We start from the raw sequence: 10,224 nt of genomic DNA, 5'->3' as shown, positions 1-10,224 counted from the left end.
GACTCGTTAGTAGACCCAAATATAATATCATCAACATAAATTTGGCATACAAACAAGTCATTTTCAAGAGTTTTAGTAAAGAGTGTAGGATCGGCCTTGCCGACTTTGAAGTCATTAGCAATAAGGAAATCTCTTAGGCATTCATACCATGCTCTTGGGGCTTGCTTGAGCCCATAAAGCGCCTTAGAGAGCCTATAAACATGGTTAGGGTACTCACTGTCTTCAAAGCCGGGAGGTTGCTCAACATAGACCTCTTCCTTGATCGGTCCATTTAGGAAGGCACTTTTCACGTCCATTTGATAAAGCTTAAAGCCATGGTAAGTAGCATAGGCTAATAATATGCGAATTGACTCAAGCCTAGCTACGGGTGCATAGGTTTCACCGAAATCCAAACCTTCGACTTGGGAGTATCCTTTGGCCACAAGTCGAGCTTTGTTCCTTGTCACCACACCATGCTCGTCTTGCTTGTTGCGGAAGACCCATTTGGTTCCTACAACATTTTGGTTAGGACGTGGAACTAAATGCCATACCTCGTTCCTTGTGAAATTGTTGAGCTCCTCTTGCATTGCCATCACCCAATCCGAATCTTGAAGTGCTTCCTCTACCCTGTGTGGCTCAATAGAGGAAACAAAAGAGTAATGTTCACAAAAATGTGCAACACGAGATCGAGTGGTTACCCCCTTATGAATGTCACCGAGGATGGTGTCGACGGGGTGATCTCGTTGTATTGCTTGGTGGACTCTTGGGTGTGGCGGTCTTGGTTCTTCCTCATCCTCCTTTTCTTGATCATTTGCATCTCCCCCTTGATCATTGCCATCATCTTGAGGTGGCTCATCTTCTTGATTTTGCCCTTCATCATCTTGAGCCTCATCCTCATTTTGAGTTGGTGGAGATGCTTGCATGGAGGAGGATGGTTGATCTTGTGCATTTGGAGGCTCTTTGGATTCCTTAGGACACACATCCCCAATGGACATGTTCCTTAGCGCGATGCATGGAGCCTCTTCATTACCTATCTCATCAAGATCAACTTGCTCTACTTGAGAGCCGTTAGTTTCATCAAACACAACGTCACATGAGACTTCAACTAGTCCAGTGGACTTGTTAAAGACCCTATATGCCCTTGTGTTTGAGTCATAACCAAGTAAAAAGCCTTCTACAGTTTTAGGAGCAAATTTAGATTTTCTACCTCTTTTAACAAGAATAAAGCATTTGCTACCAAAAACTCTAAAATATGAAATGTTGGGCTTTTTACCGGTTAGGAGTTCATAGGATGTCTTCTTGAGGATTCGGTGAAGATATAACCGATTGATGGCGTAGCAGGCGGTGTTGACCGCTTCAGCCCAAAACCGGTCCGGTGTCTTGTACTCATCAAGCATGGTTCTTGCCATGTCCAAAAGAGTTCGATTCTTCCTCTCCACTACACCATTTTGTTGAGGTGTGTAGGGAGAAGAGAACTCATGCTTGATGCCCTCCTCCTCAAGGAAGCCTTCAATTTGAGAGTTCTTGAACTCCGTCCCGTTGTCGCTTCTAATTTTCTTGATCCTCAAGCCGAACTCATTTTGAGCCCGTCTCAAGAATCCCTTTAAGGTCTCTTGGGTTTGAGATTTTTCCTGCAAAAAGAATACCCAAGTGAAGCGAGAATAATCATCCACTATTACAAGACAATACTTACTCCCGCCGATGCTTATGTAAGCAATCGGGCCGAATAGATCCATGTGGAGTAGCTCAAGCGGCCTGTCGGTCGTCATGATGTTCTTGTGTGGATGATGGACTCCAACTTGCTTTCCCGCCTGGCATGCGCTACAAATCCTGTCTTTCTCAAAATGAACATTTGTTAATCCTAAAATGTGCTCTCCCTTTAGAAGCTTGTGAAGATTCTTCATCCCAACATGGGCTAGTCGGCGATGCCAGAGCCAACCCATGTTAGTCTTAGCAATTAAGCAAGTGTCGAGTTCAGCTCTATCAAAATCTACCAAGTATAGCTGACCCTCTAACACTCCCTTAAATGCTATTGAATCATCACTTCTTCTAAAGACAGTGACACCTACATCAGTGAATAGACAGTTGTAGCCCATTTGACATAATTGGGAAACAGAAAGCAAGTTGTAATCTAAGGAATCAACAAGAAAAACATTGGAAATAGAATGGTCAGGAGATATAGCAATTTTACCAAGTCCTTTGACCAAACCTTGATTTCCATCCCCGAATGTGATAGCTCGTTGGGGATCTTGGTTTTTCTCATATGAGGAGAACATTCTTTTCTCCCCAGTCATATGGTTTGTGCACCCGCTGTCGAGTATCCAACTTGAGCCCCCGGATGCATAAACCTACAAAACAATTTTAGTTCTTGACTTTAGGTACCCAAACGGTTTTGGGTCCTTTGGCATTAGACACAAGAACTTTGGGTACCCAAACACAAGTCTTGGAACCCTTGTGTTTGCCCCCAACAAATTTGGCAACTACCTTGCCGGATTTGCTAGTAAGCACATAAGATGCATCAAAAGTTTTAAATGAAATGGCATGATCATTTGATGCATTAGGAATTTTCTTCTTAGGCAACTTAGCATGGGTTGGTTGCCTAGAACTAGATGTCTCACCCTTATACATATAAGCATGATTAGGGCCAGAGTGAGACTTCCTAGAATGAATCTTTCTAATTTTGCTCTCAGGATAGCCGGCAGGGTACAAAATGTAACCCTCGTTATCCTGAGGCATGGGAGCCTTGCCCTTAACAAAGTTAGATAAGTTCTTTGGAGGGGCATTAAGTTTGACATTGTCTCCCCTTTGGAAGCCAATGCCATCCTTGATGCCAGGGCGTCTCCCATTATAGAGCATACTTCTAGCAAATTTAAATTTTTCATTTTCTAAGTTATGCTCGGCAATTTTAGCATCTAGTTTTGCTATATGATCATTTTGTTGTTTAATTAAAGCCATATGATCATGAATAGCATCAATATCAACATTTCTACATCTAGTACAAATAGTGACATGCTCAATGGTAGATGTAGATGGTTTGCAAGAATTAAGTTCAACAATCTTAGCACGAAGTATATCATTCTTATCTCTAAGATCGGCAATTGTAATTTTGCAAACATCAAAATCTTTAGCCTTAGCAATCAAATTTTCATTCTCTAATCTAAGGCTAGCAAGAGAAATGTTTAATTCTTCAATCCTAGCAAGCAAATCATCATTATTATCTCTAGGATTGGGAATTGAAACATTACAAACATGAGAATCAACCTTAGCACTTAAAATAGCATTTTCATTTCTAAGGTTGTCAATCATCTCACGACAAGTGCTTAGCTCACTAGATAATTTTTCACATTTCTCAATTTCAAGAGCATAAGCCTTCTTAACCTTAACATGTTTTTTGTTTTCTTTAATTAGACAATCCTCTTGGGAATCCAAAAGGTCATCCTTTTCATGAATAGCACTAATCAATTCATTCAATTTTTCCTTTTGAGCTACGTTAAGGTTGGCAAAGAGGGAACGCAAATTATCTTCCTCATCACTAGCATTGTCATCACTAGAGGATTCATATTTAGTGGAGGATTTAGATTTAACCTTCTTTTTGCCGTCCTTTGCCATGAGGCACTTGTGGCCGACGTTTGGGAAGAGGAGTCCCTTGGTGACGGCGATGTTGGTGGCGTCCTCGTCGTCGGAGGAGTCGCTTGAGCTCTCGTCGGAATCCCATTCCCGACAAACATGGGCATCGCCGCCCTTCTTCTTGTAGTACCTCTTCTTCTCCTTTCTTCTCCCCTTCTTGTCGTTGCCTCGGTCACTGTCACTAGATATAGGACATTTAGCAATAAAATGACCGGGCTTACCACATTTGTAGCAAACCTTCTTGGAGCGGGACTTGTAGTCTTTCCCCCTCCTTTGTTTGAGGATTTGGCGGAAGCTCTTGATGACGAGCGCCATCTCCTCATTGTCAAGCTTGGAGGCGTCGATTGGTTGTCGACTTGGTGTAGACTCCTCCTTCTTCTCCTCTGTTGCTTTGAATGCAACGGGTTGAGCTTCGGATGTGGTGGCATCATCAAGCTCGTTGATCTTCCTCGAGCCTTCGATCATGCATTCAAAGCTCACAAAATTCCCGATAACTTCCTCGGGGGTCATTTTGGTATATCTAGGATTACCACGGATTAATTGAACTTGAGTAGGGTTAAGGAAAATAAGTGATCTTAGAATAACCTTAACCACCTCGTGGTCATCCCACTTTACGCTCCCGAGGTTGCGCGCTTGATTCACCAAGGTCTTGAGCCGATTGTACATGTGTTGTGGCTCCTCCCCTTTGCGAAGCCGGAACCGACCGAGCTCCCCCTCAATCGTTTCCCGCTTGGTGATCTTGGTGAGCTCATCACCTTCATGCGCGGTCTTGAGTAAATCCCAAATCTCCTTGGCGCTCTTCAACCCTTGTACTTTGTTATACTCCTCTCTACTTAGAGAGGCGAGGAGTATTGTTGTAGCTTGAGAGTTGAAGTGCTCGATTTGGGCCACCTCATCCTCATCATAATCCTCATCCCCTACGGATGGTACCTGCGCACCAAACTCAACAACATCCCATATGCTTTTGTGGAGCGAGGTTAGATGAAATCGCATTAAATCGCTCCACCTAGCGTAATCTTCACCATCAAAAGTTGGTGGTTTGCCTAATGGGACGGAAAGTAAAGGTGTATGTTTGGAAATGCGAGGGTAGCGTAGGGGGATCTTACTATACTTCTTGCGCTCTTGGCGCTTAGAAGTGACGGAGGGCGCATCGGAGTCGGAGGTAGAAGTTGATGAAGTGTCGGTCTCGTAGTAGACCACCTTCCTCATCCTCTTGTGCTTGTCGCCTTTCCGATGCGGCTTGTGGGAAGAAGATTTTTCCTTCTTCTCTTTGTGGTGAGAAGAAGATTTCTTCTCCTTCCCTTTGTTGGAGGAGCTCTTCTTCTTCTCCCTCCTTTTGGTGCGGGACTCTTCCGACGAAGTGCTCCCGTGGCTTGTAGTGGGCTTTTCGCCGGTCTCCATCTCCTTCTTAGCGTGATCTCCCGACATCACTTCGAGCGGTTAGGCTCTAATGAAGCACCGGGCTCCGATACCAATTGATAGTCGCCTAGAGGGGGGGTGAATAGGGCGAAACTGAAATTTACAAATATAAACACAACTACAAGCCGGGTTAGCGTTAGAAATATAAACGAGTCCGAGAGAGAGGGCGCAAAACAAATCCCAAGCGAATAAGCAAGTGAGACACGGAGATTTGTTTTACCGAGGTTCGGTTCTTGCAAACCTACTCCCCGTTGAGGAGGCCACAAAGGCCGGGTCTCTTTCAACCCTTCCCTCTCTCAAACGGTCCCTCGGACCGAGTGAGCTTCTCTTCTCAAATCAAAGCCGGGAACAAAACTTCCCTGCAAGGGCCACCACACAATTGGTGCCTCTTGCCTTGATTACAATGGAGTTGTGATCTCAAGAACAAGTGAGAAAGAAAAGAAGCAATCCAAGCGCAAGAGCTCAAATGAACACGGCAAATCACTCTCACTAGTCACTAGGGCTTTGTGTGGAATTGGAGAGGATTTGATCTCTTTAGTGTGTCTAGAATTGAATGCTAGAGCTCTTGTAGTAGTTGAGAAGTGGAAAACTTGGATGCAATGAATGGTGGGGTGGTTGGGGTATTTATAGCCCCAACCACCAAACTTGACCGTTGGCTGGAGGCGTCTGCTCGATGGCGCACCGGACAGTCCGGTGCACACCGGACAGTCCGGTGCCCCTGCCACGTCATCACTGCCGTTGGATTCTGACCGTTGGAGCTTCTGACTTCTGGGCCCCCCTGGGTGTCCGGTGCACACCGGACATGTACTGTTTGATGTCCGGTGCACCGGTATGGGCATGTCTGACGTCTGCGCGCGCTGCACGCGCATTAAATGCACCGCAGGGAGCCGTTGGTGCCGAAAAGAGCCGTTGCTCCGCTGGTTCACCGGACAGTCCGGTGCACACCGGACAGTCCGGTGAATTTTAGCGGAGCGGCTGCCACGCGAACCCGAGGCTGGCGAGTTCCGGAGACCGCGCTTCCTTGGAGCACCAGACATGTCCGGTGCACACCGGACAGTCCGGTGAATTATAGCCGAGTCGCCCTGGAAATTCCCGAAGGTGGCGAGTTTGAGTCTGAGTCCCCTGGTGCACCGGACAGGTACTGTTCACTGTCCGGTGGCACACCGGACAGTCCGGTGCGCCAGACCAGGGGTGCCTTCGGTTGCCCCTTTGCTCCTTTGTTGAATCCAAAACTTGGTCTTTTTATTGGCTGAGTATGAACCTTTTACACCTGTATAATCTATACACTTGGGCAAACTAGTTAGTCCAAAGATTTGTGTTGGGCAATTCAACCACCAAAATTATTTAGGACTTAGGTGTAAGCCTAATTCCCTTTCAGGGCACACCGTGCACGGGGCAAACGCCGGTGGTTTCGGGCTCCGGTGAGGTCGAGCGTGCGCGGAGGAGTACGGTCGAAGTCCCTGGGTGCTTTATAGGCGCGGGCGCGGTCAACGGCGTCGACTTGGCTTTGGCGCGACGCGGGGCACGCGGGGGCGCGCGTCGGGCGTGCTCTGGCGAGCTCAGAGCGTGTCGAACATGTGGCTCTTTGCTTCTGCCCCTGTTCTTCCCTCTGCTGAGCGGCCAAAACGTACGAATCTTGCCCTAGGACCTGTGAGAGATCTCTTCCCTGCACCTAGAGCTACCTAGTTCATGTGAGTTCCAAGGGTAGATGTGGTCGGGTTAGAGAGATACGAGGGTGGGAAGTCGGTTATGTCAGAGATGTCCAAACCGTGACAAAACTTGTGCCAAGTCGTGTCAAACGACTTAGGATTGGATTCAAACCTTTCCAGGGTATTCTAGAGGTATTTTGGCGCCACTTTGTCAATTGGGTCAAATGGTTTTGAAGTTTGAATGAGGGTGAACATGTTTGATCTTTGGCCAAAGGTTGGTTTTGGACTTAGACAAATCCTGATTTTTCTTTTGTGCTCAACCCTTTGGTGAACCTTTTGGGGCTTTTCTGAAATCTTTTTGGGGTTACTTTCTTACTATTATTTGTAGGTTATTAAGTGTACTACAAATTTTATAATTGGCCCAAGTCATGATCATGTGGTTTTCATGACCCTTTGGCCATACTTACTTCTAGGGTTCCCATTGTCCAAAGGGGTTTGTATTAGGGTTTGGGCAATTCTCCCCTTTATACTTGCATAACAAGCCAAGGCATGACATCTAAGATGGGTTACACTTACTTAGGATTTTGATTTCCAAGTTTGGTGTACTTTGCTCAAACTAAACCACATGTGATAGTAGGTTTAATGGTATAGCCTTGAGTGAACACCCAAAGTAACACCTGGGGTGTTACACGCGATTTTCCCAATCACAATGGTCGGGGTCATGTTACTCAAGTCCTCCATGTTGTGAAGGATGGTGATGATGCTCCCATATCTTTGTTGTGGTAGTAGGGAGGTAATCTTCCTCACAATGTCTGCATCACCTAGCTTATTAATGTCAATAGAGTTGAGCTCATTGATAATTAAATTTAAACGAGAACACATGTCTCTAACAAGCCCATCATCTTTCATAGCAAAGGTGTTATTCTCATTTAAGACTAGGCAATGTTTTTGCTCACGGACATTTGATGTGCCGTCATGGAGCTCATGCAATTTTAGCCAAATCTCATTAGCAGTTTTCAAGGTAAATACTTGATTAAAAATATCCATGCCAAGAGATTCATACAAACATTTTTTGGCTCTAGCATTTAAATGAATTTCTTTTTCCTCACCCGCGGTGGGTTTCTCGGGATTCTTGGGGGGGGGGGGTTCATCCCGTCACGAGTGACTCTCCAAACACCTAGATCAACGACCTCTAGGTAACAAGCCATTCTAGCACTATAATATGGGAAGTTAGTGCCGTCGAAGTGTGGTGACCTATGGGTGTCCATCCCTTCCTCTAAAAAGCATCGACTCTTTTAGCGGTGAAGCTAAAGCGTTTCAAATGAGCCAAACCTGCTTTGATACCACTTGTAGGAAACAGGTGACGCCTAAGAGGGGGGGTGAATTAGGACTACTAAAACTTTCGCCAAACTAGGCAACAAATAAATCCCTAGAGCAAAACCTATGCAAATAGTCAAACTAGAATGTGCAAACTAGGTTTTGTCTAAGTGTTGCTATCTCTACCGCAATGGCTAAGTTTCAATCTACACTAAATAAGTATGTATACAAGATTGAAACCTAAATGCTTAATATAATGCGGAAACTTAAAGAGCAAAGTAAAGAAGCAAACTCTCGTGGATGACGCCGGTATTTTTACCGAGGTATCCGGAACCGCGCAAGGTCCCGACTAATCCTCGTTGGTGCCCCTACGCAAAGGGAAGCCAACACAAATAGAGTCATTGGAGAAAAGCTGCTGCTTTCTGCGGCACACCGGACAGCGCACTGTAACCTGTCCGGTGCGCCTAGCCGTTGCCCTGTCAGAGCAGGTGATCGTTGGCGCCGCAGGCTTTCCACACTGGACAGTCCGGTCCTCACACCGGATAGTCCGGTGGTCTTCTCTCCGGGTGCCACCTGGAACTAGTCGTTGGGCTGTTGTTCCCTGGAGCACTGGATAGTCCGGTGCTCCACGCACAGACAGTCCGCAGGTAGCACACGTGGACTTTTCTTGGATCTCTTTAATGTCTTCTTTTGAGGTGTTGCTTTCCTCAATTCCTTAGTCCAAGTTAATCTTGCATCCTGTGAACTACAAACACAAACACTAGAAAACTTATTAGTTCACGGATTGTGTTGAACATCAAACACCAAAACTCAATTAGCCAAATGGTCCAGGGTCCATTTTCCTTACATGATGGAAAGAAGAAGAGGAGCATAAAGAAGATCATCTACTACGACAACGACACCTCCTCTTCTTCTCCAAGGGATGACAACGAAGACTCTTCGTTGAAAAAGAAAACGGTCAATCAAAACTATTCTTTTGATTATTCTCGCATCCCTTATAATTCGAATGCCCATTTACTATCTAACTCCACTTGGAAAACCCCCACACTTTGATGGAGAAGACTATTCATTTTGGAGTCATAAAATGTGTAGTCACTTATTTTCTCTCCATCCTAGTATTTGGGAAATTGTTGAAAATAGAATGCATTTTGAAAGGGAAATGGAATTAACCATTTCTTATAATCGGTTTTGATGGTTGATGTCGAACACAAATCGCGTGGACTAACTAGTTTGCCTAGATATCATTTATCTCAGGTCCATAAGGTTCAACACAAACCAAAAAAAAATCAGTTAGGGACTCAACCAAAAATTGGAGCAAGACATAGAGTGTGATGATTTTTGGCGCACCAGACACTGTCTGGTGCACCAGGCCAGGCGCCCTTCGAACAGGCCACTCTCGAGAATTTAGAGGCGCGCTTCGCTATAATTCGCCAGACTATCCGGTGTGCCACCAGACTGTCCGGTGAGCCAGCGGAGCAACGGCTCCCTGTGCGCCAACGGTCGACTGCAAAACGCTACAGTGCAGAACAGTGCCGTGACAGAAGTCAGACAGCAGAAGTCAGAGGTCACCGGACTGTCCGGTGTGACATCGGACTGTCTGGTGTAGCAAAAGACAAACACCTCCAACGGTCAACTGCTCCGAACCCTAACGGACGCGCTGACGTGGTGCACACTAGACAGTGAACAATGACTGTCCGGTGGCGCACCGGACTGTCCGGTGCGCCCATCGTCAGCAGCCTTTGCCAACGGCTAGGAAGTGGTTGGGGGCTATAAATACCCCCATCCACCTCATTCATTGGCATCCAAGTTTTCATAAGTTCACATTCAATACAAGAGATATAACATTCACTCCAAGACATAATTCCAATGACCAAAACCTCTCCAAGTCCTAAATTCAACTCAACCATTTAGTGACTTGAGAGAGGGTTTTTGTGTTCACTTGAACTCTTGTTGCTTGGATTGCCTTCTTCCTTTCTCATTCATTTCTCAAGTGCTTTGTAAAGCTAAGTAAGAGACACCAAGTGTGTGGTGGTCCTTGCGGGGTCTTAGTGACCCGTGTGATTAAGGGAAGGCTCACTCGGTCTAAGTGACCGTTTGATAGAGAGGGAAAGGGTTGAAATATACCCGGCCTTTGTGACCTCCTCAACGGGGACTAGGTTCTTTGGAACCAACCCTCGATAAAAACAAATCATCGTGTCTGCTCGCTTTGATTCTCGTTTGATTTGTTTGCCCT

Source organism: Zea mays, chromosome 8 (assembly GCF_902167145.1).
Source record: "Zea mays cultivar B73 chromosome 8, Zm-B73-REFERENCE-NAM-5.0, whole genome shotgun sequence".
In the NCBI taxonomy this organism is placed as follows: Eukaryota; Viridiplantae; Streptophyta; class Magnoliopsida; order Poales; family Poaceae; genus Zea; species Zea mays.
Note: the sequence above shows the minus strand (reverse complement) of the source record.